This window comes from Callorhinus ursinus, unplaced genomic scaffold (assembly GCF_003265705.2).
Source record: "Callorhinus ursinus isolate GAN/ISIS: 27379988/994484 unplaced genomic scaffold, GSC_fseal_2.0 scaffold56, whole genome shotgun sequence".
In the NCBI taxonomy this organism is placed as follows: domain Eukaryota; kingdom Metazoa; phylum Chordata; class Mammalia; order Carnivora; family Otariidae; genus Callorhinus; species Callorhinus ursinus.
This window is the reverse complement of record NW_027397118.1, coordinates 2536827-2548526: the sequence shown is the minus strand read 5'-3', so window position 1 is coordinate 2548526 and position 11700 is coordinate 2536827.

Here is an 11700-nt window from a genome sequence, read left to right as displayed (position 1 = left end):
AGGGTAACTACTATGAAGGGATAAAATATGACTCTAAAAATGAAAAATAAAATTTTTTTTTAATTTTTGGGGGATTGATAAGATGTTGGTTGAAAAAGGGAAAAAGAAAAATTCAAAAAAAGAAAAAACAGTTAAAAAAATTAACTTTGAAAAACTAATGAATCATGGTAAAAAAGCCATGAATTCTATGTGCAGTACTCCCCTAGCGCTGGAGTTCTCCCATTCTCCTTGATCGGTAAACTTGGTCTTGGCTTGCTGGCTGTTCATGTTGATCTTCTGGGAGAGGGGCCTGTTGCCGTGGTTCCCAAATGTCTTTGCCAGAGGCGGAACTGCCCCGCCCTTGTCGGTCCCGGCTAAGCAATCCGTTCAGGTTTGCTCTCAGGTACTTTTGTTCCCTGCAAGCTCTCGGCACAGCATTGGAGGTCCAGAGTGAAAATGGTGGCCTCCAATCTCCGCCCCAAGGAGCCAAGAACCCGGGGCCCTGCTCCTCAGTGCGCCCCCAGAGAAAAGCAGTCACTCCCGTCTCCCCGGTCTCCGGCCGCACTGCGTGCTCACCCGGCCTGTGACCGAGCGTTTCTATGTCTGGCACCCGACCCCGTGTGGAGTCTCCAAACCCAGCAGATCCCTGTGGTGCGCTCCTGCGCCGCTCCTCCCGGGGGAGGAAGGGGAGTCTCCCCAGCTCTGCCGCTTGTTGGGTCCCTGCTGGAGGAGCAGTGGCCCGACTGGGCTGCGGATCACAGTTTATGGTAACCCCGAGCTGAGAGCCCGCGCCTCAGCTCTGTCTCTGCAGCCGGCTTCCCTGCTCCAAAACCTGGGAGCTGTGCCGCACTCAGGCACCCCCGGTCTTTCTGTGACCCCAAGGGTCCTGAGACCACACTGTCCTGCGAGGGTTCCACCCCCCGCTTAGCCACTGGAGCAACGTCCCTCAGCGGAGCCGACTTCTAAAAGGTCCGATTTTGTGCTCCGCCGCTCTATCACTTGCCAGAAGCGGCCGACGGAGGCCCCCTCCCCTGCCGTCTATCCTCCTGAATATCGCCTCGGATTCACTTCTCCGCCCGTCCTTCCTTCCAGTAAGTGGTCGCTTTTCTGTTCAGAGAGTTGTTGCTATTCTTCTCTTCGATCTCCTGTTGAGTTCGTAGGTGTTCAGAATGGTTTGATCCCTATTCAGCTGAATTCCTGATACCAGACAAAACCCAGGTCTCCTACTCCTCCGCCATCTTGCTCGGACCTATGCAACTATTTTTGTGCCAATACCATAGTGTCTTGATTACTACATCTTTGTAGTATATCCTGAAATCTGGGATTGTGATACCTCCATCTTTGTTCTTCTTTCCAAAGATTGCTTTAGCTATTTGGGGTCTTCTGTGGTTCCATACAAATTTCAGGACTATTTGTTCTAGGTCTATGAAAAATGTTGCTCGTATTTTGATAGGGATTACATTAAATCTGTAGATTGCTTTGAGTAGTATGGACATTTTAATAATATTGGTTTTTCCAATCCAGGAGCATGGACTATCTTTCCATTTGTTTGTGTCATCTTCAATTTTTTTCATCAGTGTTTTATAGTTTTCAGAGTACAAGTCTTTCACCACCTTGGTTAACTTTATTCCTAGGTATTTTGTTATTTTTGGTACTATTGTAAATGGGATTGTTTTCTTAATTTCTTTTTCTGCTAATTCAGTGTATAGAAATGCAACAGATTTCTGTACACTAATTTTGTATCCTGCAACTTTACTGAATTCATTTATCAGTTCTAGCAGTTTTTTTCTGTAGAGTCTTTAGGGTTTTCCCTATATAGTATCATTTCATCTGCAAATAGTGAAAGTTTTATTTCTTCCTTACCAATTTGGATGTATTTTATTTCTTTACATTTTCTGATCTCTGTGACTAGGACTTCCAGTACTATGTTAAATAAAATGGTGAGAGTGGACATCCTTGTCTTATTCCTGATCTTAGAGTAAAAGCTCTCAGGTTTTCACCACTGAGTATAATGTTAGCTGTGGGTTTTTCATACATGGCCTTTATTATGCTCACGTATGTTCCCTCTGAATCTATTTTGTTGAGAGGTTTTTTTTTTTTATTATGAATGGATATTTTACTTGTCAAGTGCTTTTTCTGCATTTAGTGGGATGATCATATACGGTTCTTATGCTATCCCTTATTAATGTGATATATTACATTGATTGATTTGTGATCACTGAATTACCCTTGCACTCCTGAAATAAATCTACTTGATCATAGTGAATGATTTTATAATGTATTGTTGGATTCAGTTTGCTAATAATTTGTTGAGGATTTTGGTATCTATGTTCATCAGAGATGTTGGCCTTTACTTTTCTTTTCTCTCTCTTTTTTTTTTTTGCAGTGTCTTCATCTGGTTTTGGTATCATGGTAATAGATGTAGAATGAATGAATGTAGAATGAATTTGGAAGCTTTCCTTCCTCTTCTATTTTTTTTTTTATTTTTTGAATAGTTCAGCAAGAATAAGTATTGACTCCTCTTTAAATGTTTGGTAGAACTCACTTATGAAGCCATCTGGTCCTGGACTTTTATTTGTTGGGAGTTTTTTTTTTTTTATTACTGATTCAATTTCAATGCTAGTAATCAGTCTGTTCAAATTTGCTATTTCTTCCTGATTCAGTTTTGGAAGGTTATATGTTTCTAGGAATTTATCCATTTCCTCCAGGCTGTCCAATTTTTTGGCATATAATTTTTCATGGTATTCTCTTATAATCCTTTGTATTTCTGTGGTTTTGGTTGTTATTTCTCCTCCTTCATTTCTAATTTTATTTATTTGAGTTATCTCTCTTTTATTCCTCATGAATCTGGCTAAAAGTTTATCAATTTTCTAAATCTTTTCAAATTATAGTCCTCTGTTTACCTTTTAAGAATATGAAATCTGGTAAGTGTTCACAACTCTTTTTCATCCCATTTCATAAATATCTTCTCCATGTGTCTTCTGTTACAGCCATGTCCCTTCAGAATATCCATACTGAATCATTCAATTTTTCCCATGTTGGGGAGAAATCTGTCCTTGAGAACCTCTCTGTGTAAATCACAACGGATATTCCATCAGGTCTGGATCTTTCCTCTGTGAGGGACAGAGTACTGCCAAGTTTGCTGGGTAGTATCTCCTGAATCATTATACATTTTTTAAAATGCAAATCTCTAATCCTGCAACATCTTTCCTCTTATTTATCCAATACCAGCAACTGCCTGACTTCCAAAGTTAAGTTCTCTCTAGAATAATTGGGTGCAGCATGACAGTGGCCCTGAAAACATACCATCTGTATGTGGAAACAAAAAATAGAAAATGGAAATAAAAGAATCACAATTTCAAGATGCAGGTGATTTTAGAACTGTCTAGTCTAATATGCTCACCTCAGGTTAAAGTGAAAGATCCAAGGAAGTTGGTTTAATTAAGGACATGCAGTTGGTTACTAGCAGAACCAGTCAACCTTGTTCAATGGACTCATCTGTCTCTAACTCTTTTCATATAGTTTGAAGCTATATTTTTCTATTGTCACCCCAGAATCTTATATGAAAGAACTTAATATCTAAATAGCTCCAGGGCTTCAAAAAAGCAGGACTGTGAAAATGTAAGTCTCTTCTGTAGTGTTTTTTTAAAAAAGACTTTATTTTTTAGAGTAGTTTGGGGTTCATAACAAAATTGGGTAGAAAGTACAGAGAGTACATAAATTTCTTGCCTTCCCCCATCCCCCACTCCCTCCATCATATGCACACTATCCCCCAAAATCTACATCCTGCACCAGAGTGGGACATTTGTTACAACTGGTAAACTTATATTGACATATTATTATCAAAGTCCATAGTTTACATTAGGGTTCACTCTTGGTGTTGGACATTCTATAGGTTTGGAGAAATGTATAATAACATGTAACCACCGTTATAGCACTATACAGAATATTTTCACTGCCTTAACTATCCTCTCTGTTACACCTATTCCTTCCTCCCTCCTCCTATCCTTGGCAACCACTGATCTTTTTCCTATCTCCATAGTTTTGTTTTTTGTAGAATGTCATATAATTGGAATCATGCAGATTGGCTCCTGTCACTTAGTAATATGCATCGAAGGTTCTTTTGTGTCTTTCCATGGCTTTCATGCGAATAATATTCCATGGTCTGAATGTACCACACTTTATCCACCCACATGTTGAAGGATATCTTGATTGTTCCATGTTCTGGCATTTATGAATAAAGCCGCTATAAATGTATGTATGCAGGTTTTTGTGTGGACATAAGTTTTCAGCTCATTAGGGTTAATGTCAAGGACCATAGTTGCCAGATTGCTCTGCAAAAATATGTTTAGCTTTGTAAGAAACTGCCAAACTGTCCTGCAAAGTGGCCATATTGTAGCGCTTGGGTGGCTCGGTTGGTTAAGCATCTGCCTTCGGCTCAGGTCATGATCCCAGGATCCTGGGATGGAGCCCCGCATCGGGCTCCTTGCTCAGTGGGGAGTCTGCTTCTCTTCTCCTTCTCCTGCTCTCCCTGCTTATGCTCTCTCTCTCTGTCAAATAAACAAATTAAAAAATTGTAAAACAAAAACAAAGTGGCCATATCATTTTGCATTTCCACCAGGAATGTTCGAGAGTGACTGTTGTGCTACAGTCTTGCCAGCATTTGGTGCTATCAATGTTCCAGATTTTGGCCATTTTAGTAGGTGTGTAGTGGTAATGTCATTGTTGTCTTAATATGTAATTCTCTAATGACATATGTTAAACATCTTTTCATTAGCTTATTTTCCATCTGTATACTTCTTTGATGAGGTGTCCTGATCTTTGGCCCATTTTAAAAATTGGGTTGTTTCCTTATTGCTGAGTTTTGAGTTCTTTGTATATTTTGGACAACAGTCCTTTATCAGATATCTCTTTTGCAAATATTTTCTCCCAGTCTTCTCATTCTCTTGACAGTGTCTTTTGCAGAACAGAAGTTTAAGTTTTAATATTTTAATGAAGTCCAGCTTCTCAATTATTTCTTTCATGGATTATGCCTTTGATTTGGGGTCACTGACTTTAATAACAAAAACAGTGACAATAACAAGACTAACCCAAGGTGGGATGTTAATTGCCATAAAAGTGGTATGGTATTGACTAGAGCTCGATGGTGATGTTTTAATTGTCATTTAAGGATTTTTCCATGCAAATCATTCCCACATGTATTATGAAAAAATACATATTTACAATTATTTTGTTTATCAATGTAGCTATTTCAAATGAAATGTCTGCAGTAGAAATAGACCAGGCTGCATATGTCAATCCTGATTTGAGATTAGCAGGCAGCAACCACTCCCCAAGCTGCTGCTCCTGACATCCTGCTTGAACTCAAAGCCAAGAGAGGTGTTTTTCTGTTCCCTGGGACGCTAGTAGTGGTGCTCCAGGGAAGAATGCCTTCCTTCTCTGTTCCCAGTAGCAGAAACCACAGCTGCTAATGACTATAACTCTGCATTCATGTTAAACATCAGAATTTGTTGATCATGATATAAGAGTTGCTATGCTGTGGCAAGAAATGACAATGATAGTATCAAGACAATCACACTGCAAGGAGCTGGACTCCAGTGAAATATTTATCAGGGAGATCTTTGGGAAAAGATATTGGCATTCCTGGTCTAAGAGATACCACAGCCTGTGTGTTTATCAGCCAATGAGCTCAAACGGATAGATAACTGAAGAAGAGCTCAAAGGCAATGAGGGACTTCTTAAAGGCGGTATCAGGGACTAACACAGAATCTCTTCCACTGTATTCTCTTGGTCAGTGTAGTTACAGGCACAGCCCAGATCCAAGGGGGAATAAAAATAGATCCCACCTCTTGATGGAGCAGTTTTGAGCCATCATTAATCCACCACCTATAATAATTTCTGTTTTTTCTTTTCCTCTTAGTCCATGGGCATGAGGAGTCCAAAATATCATGCACTAATTGTGGCTTCTGTGGAACTCTATGTTCTCTTAGGTGAAATGGTCCCCTCTTAGGATCTAGGACCTCACCGAACCTAAAATGGTAGGGATGGGAGCACACACTCTGCAGATGGGTTACTGGGAGTGGTGGTGAAGGGACGCTCCTATTTCTACCTTTTGGTTTCTGGATCCAGATATTTTCGCTTTTGGGCACAAAGTGCCTTATCAGCTATAGACTCTGTACATAAATTGCATCCTGGAAGATAACACTTCAAGTTGCTCAATTGTCTCTGAGCAGGCACTTCAGCTGAGTCCGTAATAGGACATTCTGTTATTCTATTAGGATAGCTACCTCTGGGCACTGCAATATTTGGTTGAAGCGGTCATATCTCCTCTTCCATAAAAGGGGTCCCTTGATCTGAGGCAATGCTGTGTGGGATGTCATTTGGTAGCTCAAACATTCCGTTATCCTTCTGATGGAAATACTGGTAGGGGCATTGTGGACAGGGGAGGCAAATACATATCCAGAGAAGGTTATCAATTGCAGTAAGAACAAATTACTGCCTCCTCCAAAGTAGGAGTCCAATGTATCAACTTGCCATCAATGGCTCGCTGGTCTCCTTGAGGGATGGTACTGTACTGAGGGCTCAGTATTGGTCAGTGCTGCTGGCAGGCTGAGAATTCAACAGTGTAGTAGCTCAGACCAGCCTTGATGGGAGGGAGTCCAACATGTTGGGTCCATGCGTGACCTCCATCCCTGTCCTTGGGGGCCATCCTTAAGTGAGATTGTAGTGTGGCAGCAAAATCTGTTTTCAGCTCACATCAACAAACTGGGCCTATTAATCCATAAAGCAATCTAGAGACTTTTTTACTTCCTCTGATCTCCAGTTATAGCGGACACCCCACTGTCCCATGAAACCATAGGTGTGAGTTTAGGAAGAGGCACTGGTGTAACCCAGTCAGGTGGCATGGGAGTTTGGGCATTTATTTTGGGGTCTTTTTTTTTTAAGATTTTATTTATTTATTTGAGAGAGAGAGAGAGAGAGATAGCGAGTAAGAGCATAAGCGGGAAGGAGAGGGAGAAGCTGGCTCCCTGCTGAGCAGGGAGCCAAACATGGGACTGGAGCCTGACTCGGGACTCGATCCCAGGACCCCAGAGATCATGACCCAAGCCGAAGGCAGATGCTTAATGTACTGAGCCACCCAGGAGCCCCCTGTTTTGGGGTCTTAATGGTGCTCTCTGGATTGCTATCTGCACAGGACTCTCGGTCCTGATCCCAAATGTACCATTCTATTATGCAATAAATTGCTATAGCATGTATACAGGCTAAGCAAACTCTTCCTTCTTTCTGGAGAAGTTGCAGATCAGAGAGCAAAAAACACATTATGCCCCTGGGGCAAGACGCTATTAGAGTGAAGTGAGTTGAAGCTGTCACAGAACTGGCCACCGAAGCCACAGCTGGAATCTGAGATGTGGCTGAGAGGACAGGAGGCGGGGCCCCACAGGCATCTGCTTTGGTTCTATTATCCCAAATTGGCTTAGAGTCTCTGGCTCCATCTCTATCAGTTTGGCGAGAAAACACAATGATCAGACTTGGGTGTGCTGAGCAAGAGACGTTGGAGGATCTCTAGCCATTGAGAAAACATGTGATGCCATTGTATGTTCCCTGTGTTAAAACATTTCATTCCAAGATTTATTTTGTTGTTTGTGGCTCCCTCCTTTTAAGGCTTTTCTTTCTGTACATATGCCAAGAGTTTTCCCCTCTGTATTCCTGCAAGACGGTTCCGGAGCTCCAAAGTGTCCTCTTTGTAATTCCTACTGAATTTTTTAAAATTGAGAACTCTGTTCCATTTACTGTAGATCATTATACCAGTATAAACTCAAAGACATTCAGTGGGTTCCTGACATCAGTCTCCAAGTCTACAGTTCCTAATTTTTAAGAAACTGATAATAAGTCCAAACCAGTGTTTTTCACGTTGGCCTTGTTCTACCCAGTGTATGCTAGGATGTGTCCTCGTGTCTGGGCTTAGTTTCTGAGTCCTTAGTTGTTTTAATTAATGCATCACTATTTTATTCCCACCCAACCCCTCAGCTTTGTCTTCTCCTGCAACCCCTTCCAAAGCACTGTGAGCACTCTCATGTGCATCCTTCCACATTCTTCTCCCTGCTCATATAATCATCTTTCATATTTGTAGGTCATAGTGTCCGACAGTGCTCCCATTCTTCCTTGCTAGTGGAATCTTGACTTCATTTGCAATGCAGTGTGCTTAATCCTGGTAATGGGTCATGATTGGTCCAAGCCAATAATGATAATCATTTCTCCATATCTCCCAGCCTATCCTACAGCTAGAGGTGGCCGCATGATCCAGCTCTGGCCAAGGACATGATAGCTATGGGTGGGGCTTCCAGGAAAACTTTTGATGACTCAGTTAGAAGAGTCTTTGCCCTTTGTCTTTCTTCCTGCCTAGAAAGCACATATGTTGCCTGTAGGTGCTATAGGCGTCTTACGGCCATGCAGTGATAAAGATGGTGGCATAAAAGGATCTGGGTCTTTCAGAGCCCTCTGGAGCTGATGAAACAGGCTAGAAACAGTCTATATTCAGACTACCGCTCGTGGAAGAAAAACAAACTCCTTTGTTTAAACCACTGCTAATCTGGTTTATTGTTATCTTGCATCCAAAAGCATTTATAACTGATACAAGTTGCATATGCAAGCACACACAAATTTTTTGGTCTTCAATTTGCAAAAGTACAATCATACATATTTCTCTTAGTTTACAGAATCTTGCTTTATATCATTCATAATACATAATGGAAATTTCTCCAAGTCAATGGGTATAGTTCTAATTTATTATTTAAAAAATATTTTATTAATTGTCATGGATAGGTAATACTGGTACATGGTTCAAAATTCCAAAATGTATAAATGGAAAATGGTGTGTGGTCACTTTGAAACACTAGCAATTCCTCAAAAAGTTAAACACTGAGTTACTATATGTTAGAAATTTCACTCCTCGGTATATACTGAAGAGTAATGAAAGCACATATCCACACAAACAACCTGTATATAAATGTTCATAACAGGATTATTTATAGCCCCAAAGTGGAAAAAAAACTAAATGCCTTTCAACTGATGAATGAAGAAAATGTGGTATAGTCATACAATAGGAATATTACTCAGGGGAAAAAAAAAGGAATCCTGATGCAAGCTACAAGGTAGATGAACTTTGAAAACATTAATGCTAATGAAAAGAAGCCAGTTTCAAAAAATACAGTATTGTATGATCATATTTATGTGAAATGTGTGGAATAGGCGAATCCACAGAGACAGAGAGGAGACTAGTGGTTACCTGGGGCTAGGGGAGGGGGAGCTGGGAATGGAGAAATATTGCTAATGTGTAGGTGGTTTCTTTTTGGAGTGCTAAAGATGTTCCAAATTTTCATTTTGGTGATGGTTGCAGAACTGTGTGAATATATTAAAAAATCACTGAACTGCACACTTTAAAGATTTATTTATTTTAGAGAGAGAAAGAAAGAGAGCATGAAGAGTGGGGGGCAGAGAGAGAGGGAGAGAGAGAATCCTCAAGCAGACTCCCTGCTGAGCACGGAGCCCAACATGGGGCTCGATCTCACGACCCTGAGATCATGCCCTGAGCAGAAATCAAGAGTCAGAAACTTAACTGACTGAGCCACCCAGGCGCCCTGACTCCTTCTTTTAAATAGTGCCATAGTATTCAATTTCATGACTGTTACATAATTTTTTAATGAGTTCCCTATTTGATATTTAGAGTATTTCCAATTTCTGCCTTTCCAAAAAATGATGAAATAAATAATCTTGTCCAAACATCATTCCCTATATTTGCCAGTACATATTTGGGGTAAAATGGTATAAAATCCTAGCAGTGGAATTCTTGGGATTAAAGGATAAGTGTATTTTTTAATTTTAATGGAATTGCCAAACTGATCTCCACAGTGTCTGTGGGAAGTTACCCTCCCACTAGCAATATGTGAGTGTGTCTGTTTCCCATAGCCCCAATAGCACCGTGTGTTACAACATTCTTTATCTTGTCAATCTGGTAGTTGAAAAATTATATTGCATTGTGGTTGTAATGCGCATTTTTGTTATTGTGAGCACATTAAGCATCTTTTCCACATCGAATACCAACACGTTCAATAAAGTTAATGTTATATTCATTCATTAAGTCATCTGAGTTTTCTTTTTTAGATTTTATGTATTTATCTGACAGAGAGAGACAGCGAGAGCAGGAACACAAGCAGGGGGAGTGGGAGAGGGAGAAGCAGGCTCCCTGCGGAGCAGGGAGCCCGATGCGGGGCTCGATCCCCGGACCCCGGGACTATGACCTGAGCCAAAGGCAGACGCTTAACAACTGAGCCACCCAGGCGTCCCCATTTGTTCATATCCTTTATCAGCTTTTCTGTGGGTTTTGGTCTTTTTCTTATTGTTGTTTTCTTTAGGAGCTCTACTAAGGAAATTAGCTGTTTTGTCTCATTTTTAGCAAATATTTTCCCAAGTCCTTTGATATTATGGTTGGTTTTGGTGTTTTGTTTTGTTTTGTTGCCATGAAGAAAGTTTTACTTTTGGATATAGTCAAATTTATTACTATTTTCTTTTATAGCTTCTGGATTTTGTGAAATGGTAAAAGTAATTATTTCTAGTGCATTTATGGTTTCATTTTTTAACACATAAATATTTGTAGAATTTATTTTGCTTTAAGGAACGAGTAGGGATCCAATTAGTATTTTTCTAGGTGCCTTTTTAGTGGTTCTGACTCCACTGTCAAGTAATCTACTTCCCTCCGCTAACTTGGTATGCCACTTTTGATGTGTCAACTTCTCCTATGTATTGTCTATGTTTCTAGACCTTGTGAGTGACATTGCATTCCTGGAATAAACACCTCTTGATCATGACTTGTTATATTTTTAATTTGTTGTTCAAGTCTATTTGCTAATATTTTACTTAGGATTTTTGCTTGTGTGTGTGTGTAGTGTTTATTTGGTCTACAGATCAATCCAGTTCTTTAAAAGATTACGGAAGTTTTTCTTCTTTTTATATCTCTGGAACACTTTGAAGGCATTAAAATTATTTAGTCCTTGAAGGTTATTAGAATTCCCTTGTAAAACCTTCTGAGCCTGGTGCTTTTTGGAATTAATACCTAAAAAAAAGATTTATTTATTTATTTGAGAGAGAGAGAGAGAGAGATAGAGAGAGTGCATGGGCAGGAGAGGGAGAGAGAATCCCAAGCTGACTCCACGCTGAGCATGGAGCCCGAAGTGGGGCTCCATCCCATGGCCGGGGCTCAATCCCATGACCCTGAGATCACAACCTGAGCTGAAATCCAGAGTCTGATGCTTAACCAACTATGCCACCCAGGTGCCCCTGGAATTTGCATTTTCAATATTTTATTTCTTCAGTGGAAAATGATCTTTTAAGCTTTCTTTCTTTACCAGGGTCAATTTTGATAAGCTGTATTTTTCAGAAATTTATCCATTTCATCTAGCTTTTCAATGTATTTTCAAAGAATTAGACAATTTAGACTCATGATATTTTAAAATAACCCCTGATTCAATAGTTTGTCTCCCATTGTCCTATTTCATTTGTACTTGTGCTTTCTCTCTTTTACAATGATTAGGTCCATTTTGTTGATTATTTCATAGAAGTATTTTATTTATTAATTCTACTATTTGGTTTTTAACTCAATTACTTATGCTTTTATTATTTCCTTCTCTCTACTTTCACTTTTTGTTTCTTTTTTAACTTTTTTTT